At 42.2% G+C, this 12,493-nt stretch overlaps 1 protein-coding gene across 4 annotated transcripts in view; it reads right to left on the bottom strand.

Annotated features, from left to right (window-relative positions):
• Positions 1 to 8,329, bottom strand: part of DISP1 (dispatched RND transporter family member 1) — a 95,417-nt gene extending 87,088 nt beyond the window's left edge. The window contains exons 1-2 of one of the 4 annotated variants that reach the window (XM_074897276.1): positions 8,215 to 8,329; positions 166 to 202 (exon numbers count right to left, since the gene is read on the bottom strand). The gene's annotated coding sequence lies outside the window, so the exon portion shown is untranslated. Of the gene's footprint in view, positions 1 to 165; positions 203 to 8,161 lie in introns of all 4 variants that reach the window. The other 3 variants (XM_074897278.1, XM_074897275.1, XM_074897279.1) reach the window with 3 other exon arrangements.
• Between the last annotated feature and the right edge of the window lie 4,164 nt (positions 8,330 to 12,493).

Below are 12,493 nucleotides of genomic sequence, written 5' to 3'. Positions count from 1 at the left end.
ACGCCCTTCTCCATGCAATAACCGTAAGTGCTTCTTTTTGCCCATGTTTTATTACACTAAATAGTAAATCAAGGAAGACTACCCAGAAGCAGCTCACACAGAAGAGATAACTAGATCTTATTAAGCACTACCAGAATACTTACTTTGTTCAACCTTTTCACTTACTGTATTTGTTTTCGACTCCGAGTCATTCTGCTTAGAGCTGTAACACAATGGAGAAAATTTGTAACATAAATATGAATATAAGTTTCCAGTAAAGGCAAACAAGATACCACAGAACATCCTCTTAACAGGGCTGACAGAGCTGACATTAAGCCTTGAAGAGCAAAGCAGTATAATCATTTTGGGATATAATTCAGACCAACTATTACCAGTTTACTAAATATTGATTTGGAACCTCAGACAGTCAGTGACCACCAGACCCTTCCCTGAGACAGAGAGGGTAATACTTAAAGGTAGAGTAGACAAGGAGCAGCTGTTAATTACTGTTGGACCTCAAAAGTAGAAAGAAGCCTCAGTAGCTCATAAAACCATTATTACAGCTTCAGTTTGTGGGTTTTACAGATTTAGCAGACTAAGTTCTAAATACAGAAATGAACAGTGAACAGTATATTCAAATCACCTTTGTAAGTTAGAGGAAAAGATGCCAATTAAAAAAAAAAAACAAAAAAAACATGTTTGGCACAAGCAAACAGATTCTAGTTTCTCCTACCTAGATAGCAAAAAGAGTAGAAATCAATGTATTTCTGAAAGTCAGTAACTTTATTGTATATGTTATTGGTAAAGCCATGACAAAAGTTAAAGAACTTTGCAAAGTAACAGATTTTGAAAAGTTAAGCATAGAGGGATAAGCCTCCCCCAATCTATCCATCACATATCAGTGACCAAAATCAATTCGCAAAAAAAAAATCATTTAAAACCTCTCAATTTTCCCAGAAAGCCGTTTGTAGAATTCAACCATATCCAAGGCAATAACAAACAGCCATGTGACCTCTTGTGGAAAGGCCATGAAAAAAAAATCTGTCTGGAGTTTGTGTTGGCCAGGCAAATCAATATACTTAGTCATAACTCAACAGCACTACTTACAAAGCAAGTAATTGTTTTCCAATTAATGTCATCTCCACCATTTTTTAACAGAGAACAAGGTGCCAACGTACTGAGCTTGCAGCAGATCTTAAACTGGTTTTGCTTGACAGCAGATTAAGCTGAGAAAAACAGTTTACTGATGCAGCAGTTAAGCAGTTACACCTAAAAAAGCCAGTTATAGTTCCCAGACAATCATAACACTACTTTCTTCAGCTGTCTTAACATATAAACATTATTACACAATGATACATTTACAAATACTATACTCTAAAACTCTTCATACAAATCTTGCTTTTTCACCATCAAAGAAAATACATGATGACTAATTCAGGCCCCAGAAATTTCTAGAACTACTCAGGATCTTAGACTTTACTGTCACAGAAGTGAGTTCTAAACTGTATTAGTTATCTTACTTTTAGTTTTAATAATGATTTTGGGTTTAATTCCATTATGTTTTTATAAAGATATCAGCATGACATACATTTCGCATGATTTAACTTCAAAGAGTTAAGATTAAGTTACTGAATTCTTGCAATACCTGCTGTAGTTTTTTATGGTATTAAAGAAGATATCAACAATAAGTGAGAACATATGTTTGACTAGGGTAAAGTTTATTCCAAGAGGCAAAAATTTCCTTCAGCTTTATATAATTATTTTCAACTGCATACATACTAAAGAAAAAATTTTAACTTACTTACATACTCAAGCTATGTGGCATAGTACTCTCATTTTCTAAGCCCAAAACATCACAACTGCAGCAATCTTTAATTACTTACTTAGTTCTCCAAATCCCCCTCTTCCTTGCTCCCACCCAAAGATATCTCCACATCACCCAGTTTTTATGCAAATTCCAAGAACTGCTGCCCAACGAGCGTGTTTCAGTGTTAAACATTTTTACCTTTAGAAATGGATCCTATCAGCTATATTATTGAGCATAACAACTACTTTCAGCAAACAGGAGAAAATTCCTAAGAAAGTCTTTTAAGTTCACATCAAGTCTAGAAGGATCTTCAGTCCAAGTCTACAGACAGCAAGAACCCACCATGTCTTACAACTAATAGGAAAGTGCAAAACTTAGAAGACTACAAATGAGGCCTCGCAAAAATGAAAACAAAAAAAGCAACTCCAAAAACCCCAGAAATCCCAGCTTTAATTTCAGCACTACTCCAAAGCACAAGTGTAATCCGAGCACTATCATTCCACTCACATTCCAGGTAAAATAGATTTTGTGTTTACAGAAATGTGACTTCTCAAATCTCACTACTGATGCTCCATCCTGTGTACAAATATTTAATCACAGACAACCACTTCACAAAAGGCAGCTTGAACACGTATCAGTGGCAAACGCATCTTCCCTAAGCTAAAACATAGAAGAATTCTTGTTACATGTACAATTAAATATGACATTGATAAAGAAGCCTTAAAGGTATGCACACTGAAAGAACCAATTTCTTGAGTTAGTTATTTTATGTCTAAAATATTTTTAAAGCACACTCATTGATCAGACAGGTCGGTGCAAGTCACAGGAAGATTATGATGCTGTATTTAAACCTTCTAGCCTAAAACAATTCTCATTGATATACTCTTCAAACACTCAGGGAAAACAGCAAATGCAATACTTTATAAAAGCAAGCCACAAGCACAGCATCAGCTGTGGCAATAAAACTTCCTGCCTTTGAGATTTACACCTTGGTACAGCTCCAACAGTCATGTCTTATCACATGCAAGGATGGCAATGGCATAGAGAAATACTAGGAAGTCTAAAACAAGGCTGTTTACAGCCCTTGACCAACCTTGGTTACATAAAGACAGAAGATAAAGAATTACTGCTTGGGGAAGGGGTAGAGATTCTTGACAATCCAGGAGTAACAGTAGTTTAATTCCTAAACACTATGGTGCCCTGCACAAGAAAGTGCTATTGCTGGGCATGCACCCTTCACCCAGGAAGGTGTTTTCAAATGACAAGGGAAACATTTCCTCCTATTAAAGCCAGAGCTATCCCCTTTCCATTTTGTCTGCATGTCAAGTTCATTAACAAGGAGAGACTATACAAGACTAAAACACAGTATCCATCTGCTAATAGTTATGGGTTAATTTAGTCCTTTTTGTTAATTTGTGTCACATAACACAAGGGTTATGTTGTACTATAGACAGCCAAGAATGGTTTTATCATGCTGCGTTTCTCTGTTTCTACAAAAACAATAATGCTATAGATTAAGATATACAGCAAGACCTTTCTTCAGAGACTTAAATGTAGAAAGCTAACTATTTCCAGTCATAGGCTGACTATATACCTACACACAAGAAATCAAGCTTTTCACATCTACCATAGAGAATAAAGATGGAGAGAAGAATAAGAACAGGGGAGGGCAAAGAGTGTTCCCATTCACAGCTTCTGTAAGATGCACACACCGTGACCACCACTCCGGGCTCTGCACCACTCAGGACAGCCAGCATGACACCCTACCACATCTCTCTTGAGAGTACTGGTACAGCTCCTCTCATTTTGCTCCTCATGCCTTAAGCTGTCTCCATACCACAAGTCCCTCAGTTCTCCACCTCAGCACTCCGGTTTCCCCTCACAGGGATGGGCTCCACATGCCCCCATTCTCATTTCCATCTACACACTCCAAGACCATGCACCTTAGAGTCACTAGTTCTTCTCATGTTTGCCACTCCTTTCAGATGTATTTCTACTTAATTTCATGTGGCACTTTCCCACTTATATACCAGCCAGTTCCTCCCTCTGTCTCTCCTCCACATTCCACACACACCCCCCCACCCGAGGTCTATGCTACCCTACATAGCCACTAGCAACCTCTAGTCTCCTGTAACCCCTGACTTCACCCCACTCCATTTCCCCAACACCTCTTTCCTTGCCCCACTCACCTGGCTTGATAGCTTCCACTTCTAGATCATTTCCTTCCGGGTTCACCATCTGACACTGGTTCTCCTTCCCCACAACTCTCCCAGCCAGATTTATTTCTCTTAATATTGCATGCTGGAGAATCTCCCATGGAGCAATTTAAACTATTAATAAGCAGAGAGTAAAGGTCAGCTTAAAAAAACCCAACACCTTTCACCTTTATAAAATTGCTTCACACAAAGCTCAGGGCTTCCCAGTGAAGGAATCCTCTGTTATCCTTGATTTCACCAACTCAGCTGGATTGTGCTCCTTGATGCCTAGAATGTTTCCCAAAAGCTTCTGACTTGTTAGATTTGGTGATCCAAAAATTATGTGACAAATAAAACTTGTACTTTTTTTGACTACTGCAAGCCTCAAAAATCAGAATTTGCATGGAAATTTCACGTGGCTGTTCTTTTAATGTCAAGACACATGCAACAACACCATTAGTACATCACACATCAAGAAAAGATCCCCTTAAAAGGATACGTTACTGTAAGGGGTCTCATTTTTTCAGTAAAGCTAAGAAGTATTTTGTTTACAACAAAACACCATTCTCTTAATAGTTATGTGCGGGAAAAACTTGTGTCAAAGAAGTTGTAGTTACAAGCATTACAGTCTCACTGAATGTATGATTTAGATGCTACAATTCACTCACACCAAGGTGAAAGCAACCTGGGGTTTTGGTTTTTTCTTTTTTTTAATATGAGAATATTTTCACACCTTCCTATAGTGTTTAATTTTTGCTGCAATTCACGCTAAAGCCCAGCTGACTCTGTAAAAACTGCTCACAGGAAGTCACACTAAACTCAGAAATACCATATGGTCACTGAACAAGAAAATAGCCATGGTTACCAAACCAAATTAATGCCATTGATCACTTTAAAAGAGAGATAGTTGTAGGCCTGCTAATTATCTGAGGTGCTTATTATGTATTTCAAAGTTTGAAAGTAATTCTATACGTCTATCAAAGCTAATAAATCAATCAGCTCTGTTAAAGGCTTAGAGGAAAAGTAGAGCTTACTGCTCAAATCTATGGTGAACATATGAGAAACATTACTATGAAAGCCAGTCAAAAAGCCTCCTCATGGGAAAGGGTAACATTATGAGAACTAAGTGTTTTCACATGTTCTTTTTACCTTTGTTCTTTTATAGTCTTATTTTTCACCTCTTCTACTGCAAGATTTTTTCGAAGGCTACTAATCTGAATTCCATCTCTTTCTTCTCAAGGCCCCTTGGGACCGCTTGCCCCCATCAATGTCTTTTGTTCTTGCTAGAGTAACTCTCTGATCAGTCAAAAATAGCTTTACATGGCATTCGCCAACAGAGTTGGGAATCTGCAATGGTAACAGATTTGGAAAGGAGTGAGAAAAAAAAAATTCAACAGGAAAAACCCTACTTTCTCAGCAGGGTTGTAAGTCTGTCTGCTACAAAAATAGAGAACATGCTTCATTCTGAAGTGATGTCTCTCACACATTACTGAGCAAGCAAGGCAATCAGACTGAAGCAAAGGTACTGACTGCTCTATACAGAGGACTGCCCAACCACCAACACTCAGGTTTCATGAAGGCAAAGTCACCACTGCAGCCTTATTTATCGCATTACACAACATGCAAACAACCTTAACTCCACTATAATGAGTTCAAAAGCAGGTTAAAAAAAATGTAAATCCAATCCTTGCTGGTTTTTCCCTATATATAGACAACACCCCCCAAAAGGGAAGAAAAACCTTTCTGAGTTATGCTATGCAGTCTCACATCCTAATGCAGTCTTCCATATTTTGCACCACTATAGTTATCAGGTCCCAATTTCAACATCTATTTGCCTTTAACTATCATATACATTTAAGCTTCTAATCTCAAAATAACTGTGTCTTCAAACTAGGCTATTATATTACTACAGGATATTACTCACTTCACTGTAAAGGAGGAAATAAATCTTTCCTTTGATTTTCCTTTCTATTTAATGACTCCCAAAATATCTTTTACTACAATCATGGTGTAGTTCAACCATTTTATTCCTAAATAGAATACTAATGTTAAAGGCTGTTGTGTTTTGTTATTTTAACATTTAAAGATAATTACTTAAAAAAAAAAAAATACCCTGAACGTTTGTTTGCCTCTGTAATTTGCGTCTCAGTTCACTTGTACATTCAGCAATCAGCACAGCAGTATGCCAATACCAGTGGCAGTTTCTGGGAGCTGCCAAAAAACTAAAGCAGCACAAGTCATGTTTATTTCACATTCAGAGTAAAAGGTGAATGTATGTAAAATAAATATAAACTTGTGAATGTTATAAGCATTATAATATACTGTGAATGTTTATAAGCATTATTGAGTCAAGAGTTTAGTGATCACAAACTTAAGTAGTTGCCACAAGAGTCTGTAAATGCCAATGTTTTACGTATTTGTTTTCCTAATAGATGCTTTCCCCACTCCAAAGACTGTTACCTCCCCTTGGCTGTTTCACACTAGATCTCTTCCACCTCCATCACTGCAGGCTGTTTGCTTCAGGCTCTTACCCCTTTGCCCAGTTAAGAAATCCCACCTTACTGCCAGTCCCTATCTGTCCCAACTGCTTTGTTGCATTTTTACTCCCCTGCAATTCCACCAGTCAACACTTGTAAAGCTGAGCACATTTATAAAGCCCAATGACAATTTGGATGCCTTACCCTAAGTGTTTGTAACTCTTTTACAGGTTTGTCTAAACCAGATATTCTATAAGAAGCTACTTGCAATTCTTATCAGACCATTTTTGTTCATTTAAAACATACACATGCTACAGACACACTTTTGAGTAACTGCAGCTCTTCATCCCACTCCTGAAAAGAGATGGCTCTCATTTGCTGACATACAACATGAACCATCAACCATTCTGCAAAATCATATTTTTCAATCTGATCCAGAAGCTGAGAACACAGAGAGAGTGTCCTATTGCCTTTCTCACAGAAGTGCTTTTAATTAAACTTCTAATATCCTCTCCTTCTCTACTAGGAGGAAGATGGGTAGAAACCACCAGGTGAGCCATCCTTCACGTGAGAGCTAACCATTTTGTCAGTGAGGTACAGCGATAGCTAACCGCAACAGCTGCAGATGCCATCGCTGGTAACACAGTCACTGGTTACTTGCAGTGAATCCAGAAACCGGAGAGGCTTGTGCACTACTCATGATGTACATCTCTGAACAAGCCTCTGCCTTAATGGTCTCCCCAGCGCATCTCCAGCAGTTGCCACCACCACTGGAAGCAATGCTTAAGCAGATTGTCAGGATACGGGCCGGGCAGGCAGAAGTCAGGAGTTACCATATGAGTACCCTGTAGAAACCACTGCCTGTACACCTTGTGTTCTCAGAGTCTTTGCTCCTAACAAATGAACTAGGCAACTACAAGCAGTGTGTGCCCGAACAAAGACCAAAAGCACACTAAAGGCTGATCATATTTCAGTTCACAATGAACACAAAAAGTTAGGTGCCTGGGCACTTTAAAAAAAAAAAAAAAAATCCCCAGCACCCACTAAAATAAACACATAAAATTCAAAAGTGAACTTAAAAAAATTTCATTTTTCCATATTTCAAAATACGACTCAGAAAACACAAGGGCACGGCTGGCTGCCCAGCGGCTGCGAGGGCAACCACGACCGCCCGCACACCTCCGCCCCAGCGAGAGCTCTCCCGCCCCCGCGGAGGAGACGCCGGTGTCCCGGGGGAACGGGTCCCCGGGGCGCTACGCCCAGGCGAGGGGGTTACTCCCCCCGCTACAGCCGGAGCACGGGGCCGGGGCCGCCGCCGCCTCCCCCGAGCCACCGGCCAGACCTACTCTAAAGCGAAGGCGGGGAGAGCAGCTCCCGCACGGTGGCGGGAGGGGGGCCGCGGCGCGCCCGCCAGCCCGGAGGGGCTGGAGGCGGAGGGAGCCGTCCCGGCGACCAGGAGGCGGCAGGGAGGCAGACAGGGAGGCAGACGGGATGCCTGCCTGCCTGCCTGCCCGCCCGCCTGCCCACCCGCGCCGCGCTGAGGGGCCCCGCCGCCGCCCGCGCCGGGCTGCCGGCTGCCCGCCGGAGCCGGCTGCGGCTGACGCGGCCGGTACCGCCCTCCCGCCGCGGGGGCCGCACACCTCAGCGGCGGCGCGGAGAGACCGCCCCGCGGGACCCGCCCGCCCCCGGCAGGCTCCTCTCACCTCACGGCCGGGGGCGGGCGGGGAGAGCCGCTGGCCCCCCCAGCGGCGCGTACCTGGCGGCGGCCGGCAGCGGGGCCCCGGCGGCGGCTGCCCGTTGTTGTGGCCCGGGTGGCGGCAGGAAGCGAGCAGCCCCCGCGGCGGCGGCGTCTCCACCGTGGCGCAGTTACCATGGGACGGACGCCCTCTCCCTCCGGAAGTCACCGCCGGGAGGGCGGGGAAGGGGGCGGGAGAGGCGCCATCTTGAGCGCGGCGCCCGGCCTGGCGCCTGCCTTCCGCCATCTTGAGCGTGGCGCGGCCGCAGGGCGGTGCGGGCGGAGAGCTCGCCACAGGGCCCGTCCCCGTCATCCACCTACACCCAAGCCCTGAGAGCGGGCGGGGGTTGTGGCGGGGAAGCTTTCTAAAACTCTCCATAGAATGACAGCCTCATACAGACAGCTTGAAAAAGAGATCTAAACAGAGGGAAGGTCGTATCTCGGGTTGAAACGATTGTCTTCAGTGTCAAATAGTTACAGTAAGGAAAGGAGAACGAGCGTAATGCTACCGGTGGAAAACCTGATGGATTTTTTTTTCTGCAGGAATTAAGTAAAGAAACAAAACCTGGCACTCTCAGCAGCTGTCCTGTAACTTGAGGGGGTTGCAGAGGGTCTCTGCATCATGAAGGAGAAACAGGGTACTTGGGTGGAAAGGCGAAGAAGATCAGGGAGGAGGGGAGTGCAATGAGGGGCCCAAGCTCACCCAGGGCACCACAGCGGCCCTTGGATGGTTTCAGCCCAGGCTGTAACACAGATCCCTTCTCTGGCCCCTGCAGCAGAATCTGCAGCATCCCCCGGCACGCAATGCACTGTCCTCATGCTTTTAAAGAAATGTCAATGCTGTATATAAAATCACATGTAGAAAACAGTATTATCTAGATGGGTAAATCCAGTGCTGAAATCCTAGGGAAAGCTTGCTACAGCCGTAATTGTGCCATCTTGTGCATATGCTTTAGTTTTTAATTACATATGCATACCATTTTGTCCCAAGTGACCTCCACCTCATTTAGTCCACAGAATGGGCTGAAATACAGGTGCATTGTTACTCAGAGACACAGAGTTTCCTAACCTTTGAGCGCTTTCTTCTGCTGTTGGAATAAAAGTACATCTCCATAATCTTTAAAACCAGGATAAGACAGTGGAGAATTTGCAGTTATCCCTTGCACGTGACAAGCTGTTACACTTTCATCCCATTGCAAAGGTAATCGGCTAAGAGTCCCTCTGAAGCATGTGAAACACCCCAGGTCAGACTGTCGATGATTTGCAAGTCAGCTTTCAGCCTGAGTCAGAGACACTGACCTCCTCCCTTCTTTCTTGTTCTTCCTCTAGGGTTCACTTGACATGGTTTTTATTAAAGGCTCATTATAATCTTGAGTTTTGACTCAGGCCTCATCCTAAGTGCCAGCAGCACGTCTCCTGTATAAGCTCAAGAGCTTGTGTTTCATCAGGCAGGGGTAGGATCAGAACATGAAATACTGTGGAAGTTGATGTTAACTCTGTCAAGTCTGGCACTGCAGATGTGCTCAAGGAGCACAACAGTGAATGGGAGAGAGCATATGAATTTTAGAGGAGATATGTCCTCTGTGAAGCAGCATGAGCAAGTGGAAGAGGAAAAGCTTCCCCGTCTGGCTGCAGAGAAGACTTTGCTGCCAGGCATGGTCACTTAATATCATGTTCTGCCACTTAATCTCTAACTCTTCTATCAGCTCAAGCGACTATGAAATCATGTAATATAGTTTCTGTAATTCCTGAGACACCTTCCCTTTTTTCACAAAATATACCTACAGGTTATCATTTGTGCTTCAGTGATCCTCCACTGAAGTACGCGAACCTCGAGAAATTTAGGATGTTTCCATACCACAGCTCTTTGTCTTTCATTGCCATCTAGTGTTCACGCATGGAAGAAATGCTGTAACTAATGAAACGTATCGGCTTGATTTGCCGTAATTAACACACACAGTTTGGAAATTGATAGATGGCGCTGATAGAAGATATCTTTGTAAATTAGTAAAATATTTCTATATGTAAAATCTAGAGATACATCCATATTTTTATTTTATGGTATTAAGTTCTGACACCGATCTCTATTCAAAATCAAAAGCACTCACAAATCAAAGACACACAGAGAGAGAGAGAGAGAGAGAGATCATTTATTTACTTCTGGCTGTTCTCGGTAACTAATTAGATTGCTTCAGAAAATAATGGATACAAAAAAACCCCCAAACACAACCCTGAAATAATGTATCACTCTGCTTCATTTTCATCTCTCCCAAAAAGGAGTAGCCACCCAGATCAGAGCCCAATCAAAATCCTGCTTGCAAAGTGAAATTGCAAAGCTTGGATCCTTCAATACATCTACAGAAAGGAGCAAGGTGGTTTCTGAAACAAAGAGGAGAGAAAAAACGAGGGATTATCCAAAGATCATCTGTCTTCAGTTTCTAATCTTTTCTCCCTTGATGGGTTTTTTTACAGTGATTTCTTATTCTCATCCGCAGCCCTGATCAGCAGTTAAATAGTTCATAACATTGAAACACCTTTGTCTGTCTTTTACTATTAATGCATAAACTTACTTGAGACAAACATGAAGGACTTGCAAAATCTCCCCATATTTCTATGAAGAAAGTGTTTAGCAGCCAGTACAATTCCCCCTTGAAGATCTCAGATTCAAAATTAAGATACAAATCCTGAGTAGCAAATACAATAAAAGGAATACGAATACAGAAATTCATACAATAGTTTTGTGCATACTCAGAGCCTTATATATATTTAACACAACTTACCCTCCTACCTGTTCATGAAAGAATTGGAAAGTCATTATTTTCTGAATTAGTCCAGCTAAAAAGGAAACAAAGCAAGGTGCTCAGCTGCTTTCATTCCACTTAAATTTAATTTTAATTAGTGCAATTTCAGATCATACTTCTGGCAGCTGTGTTTATCACACTTTCTTCAAAGGATAGGAATTAGCATTGACTGACATTGCCATCAAAGCTCATTTATTCATCCGCCCACATCCTACCAGCTCTTCTGTCTGTTTATTTAGCACTTTAATAACACCACAATAAATAAGATTTCATTTCGAAGTGTGCATGTTTTTTGTCAAAGCATTTAGTGCAGGCTTCTTATAATGTCAGAGTAGAATTCCTCTTTGCAGGTTTGATGAAAGTGCAGCTAGCTGTTCTCCAGAAGAGACATTTTAAATTATTAACAAGAACATAGACTGAATTTTTTTTTTTTTCATTTTTGTCAACAGACAGAAAATATTTGTCTTTCAGCAGAGTTGAAAAGTGCTAGAAATGACCTATCAACCCTTAAGCTGCAGAAGACTGCCCAAGTCCAAAGCCAGAGAGGTCACTGGGGGTTTTGAACTTTTGGGGTTTGGGAAAACCATGTGATGAAGACTCAGCTCTGTTTCACAGCTGCTTTGCCCTTACCAGCTCGTACAGAGGCATGAGTGCTGCCCGTTCACTTGCAGCACGCAATCTGCTGTCATCTCTTGTGAACTAAAAGTAGGTTGCTGCTGTGAAGACCATCTTTTATTTCATATTTGTGTAGCACCTGGCAAAACAGGACTTGGAGCTGCTGGAGCACAGGAATGAGGTGGATGGATCATAGCTCAGCTGCCCCTTTTGGAGGCACATATAGAACTGCTGTCACATCACACCAGACACCAGAGATGTCAGCAACAGGAATCTGCTACCTACATTGCAACCTCAAGCCCTCGGGTGACAGAGAGAAGCAATTGGGATAGGGCCTCATGGGCTTATTCTTCCTTCTTCAGCTGTAGCTTACATATAGTCATGCTTGTTCATAGATGACAAAATACAAGAAAATGATGCCACAGGAAGAGAAAAAGCTCCTTTCAATTGCTTTCCAAAAAGAAGCAAACAACTACATTTGATTTTTAACAAGTGGAACTCAACTGAGTTGACGGAGCAAGTTCTCAACAGGCACCCTTCACCAAAAGATTCCCTCCAGATTGCACTTTTACACCCAACTTGCCAACAAAGATATCATCAAGTAGAAGCAGCAAAGAGAAGCAACTTGCCAAAAGCTGAATAGGGTGGAAATGGAGCCTCCTGTGTATATTACTCAGACAGAAATGGCTGATTGCAAGCCTCCTCTGTTATGCTTTGCTTACTTATGAAATCAGGAGAAAGCCAGTAAGAGCAGCTCTGCAAGCCAAGAGACAGTGTGGGCATTTTCTGCCTTGTAGTGAAACATCAAAACTGATGATGGAAATTGTTGTTCCTTCCCAAAGGTTTATCAAGCTACAAGCAGAACAGGGTTATCAGCATTGGCA

Source organism: Athene noctua, chromosome 1 (assembly GCF_965140245.1).
Source record: "Athene noctua chromosome 1, bAthNoc1.hap1.1, whole genome shotgun sequence".
Classification (NCBI taxonomy): domain Eukaryota; kingdom Metazoa; phylum Chordata; class Aves; order Strigiformes; family Strigidae; genus Athene; species Athene noctua.
This window is presented reverse-complemented; position numbering and strand designations above follow the sequence as displayed.